The sequence below is a fragment of the Cavia porcellus genome, unplaced genomic scaffold, assembly GCF_034190915.1.
Source record: "Cavia porcellus strain 051 isolate PalLab524CR breed Dunkin Hartley unplaced genomic scaffold, mCavPor4.1 scaffold_9, whole genome shotgun sequence".
NCBI lineage: Eukaryota > Metazoa > Chordata > Mammalia > Rodentia > Caviidae > Cavia > Cavia porcellus.
This window is the reverse complement of record NW_026947492.1, coordinates 59,965,342-59,967,121: the sequence shown is the minus strand read 5'-3', so window position 1 is coordinate 59,967,121 and position 1,780 is coordinate 59,965,342.

Below are 1,780 nucleotides of genomic sequence, written 5' to 3'. Positions count from 1 at the left end.
AAAATTACTTCCTCTCAGGTATCACCATTAAAATTGGTTATCCGGCGTGATACGATCCTAAGTTTACATGACATGCAAAAATTAGTTGGGGATATCAATTGGATCAGGCCGTACTTGGCCTTACCTAACAGCAAATTAAAACCCCTGTTTGACTTACTTAAGGGAGACCCTGACTTAAATTCATCCCGAGAACTTACGCCGGAGGCAGAAGTGGCACTACAAGCAGTAGAGCGGGCTCTGACCACGGCCGCATTAAGGCGTATTAATCCAGAAAAGACCTTCGCCTTGTGCGTTCTCAAAACAGCTAGACAACCTACGGCTGTCATTTGGCAGCAAGGACCCTTGCTTTGGGTCCACCCAAAAATGTCTCCTGCTAAGGCTATTGACCATTATCCAGACGCGGTCGCTTCCCTTTCTCTAGAGGGCATCTCACGAGCCATACAACACTTTGGGGTGCCTCCTTCCTCCCTACATGTACCATACACAAGAGAACAAATTGAGACCTTAACAACATGTCTAGATTCCTGGGCGATTCTCCGGTGTACATTTCAAGGGACCATAGATAATTCCCAAAAGACCCACTACTTCAGTTTATTACAGTACACCCTGTGATTTTTCCCAAGGTTACATCCGCATACCCCATAACTGGAGCTCCAATAATCTTCACGGATGGCTCCAAATCAGGCATAGGCGCATATGTGGTTATGGGTCAAGAGCCAAAAACTATCCAATTCACTCCAGACCAACCCCAGGTGGTCGAGCTCCAGATAATACAGGAAGTCTTACGTCGCTTCCCAGGCGACGTTAACCTCCTGTCAGACTCCAAGTATGTGGTAAATGCTCTCCAAGTTCTGGAGACGGCGGGTCCCATTAAACCCTCTTCAACGGTAGCCTCCATATTCCTAGGTATTCAACATCAGCTATGGAATAGAACCTCAAAAGTGTTCATCTCACATATCAGAGCCCATACTAATTTACCTGGGCCCTTGGCGGAGGGCAATGCCTTGGCAGACTCGGCCACGTGCCCGATATGGGTCTTCACCTTTCCCAACCCTCTGGAAGCAGCCCAAAAATTCCACTCTCAGTTCCATGTTAATGCCCGCACCCTCATGGCGCGCTTCAACATCACGAGAGCACAAGCACGAGAGATTGTACGGTATTGCCCAGCTTGTGTGATCTCTTCACCCCAACAATCTATTGGCATTAACCCAAGAGGACTTCGCCCAAATCATATTTGGCAAATGGATGTTACACACATCCCAGAATTCGGAAAACTTAAATATGTTCATGTTTCGGTAGATACCGCCTCCCAGGTTATGTTTGCCTCGGCAGAACCCGGAGAAAGGGCCACCCACGTTATTAATCATTGCCTGGCAGCCTGGGCTGCTTGGGGAAAGCCCAATATACTAAAAACAGACAATGGTCCTGCCTATACCAGCAAAATTTTTATGACATTTTGTCAACAAATGGAAGTCACTCTTAAACATGGCATTCCTTACAACCCCCAAGGACAAGGCATCATTGAGCGATCCCATCGGACACTCAAAGATGTCTTACAAAAACAAAAGGAGGGAATAGGCCATGGCCTAACGCCCAAAGGAAGAATATCATTGGCACTCTTTACCATAAATTTTTAAAATCTTAATCACAATAATCATTCCCCTGCCATGGAGCACAATAACCCGTCCCCGGCTGACAAAGGGCTGGTGAGATGGAAAGATGTCCTTACAGGACAATGGATGGGCCCGGATCCAGTGATTAGCTGGACCCGAGGTGCGGT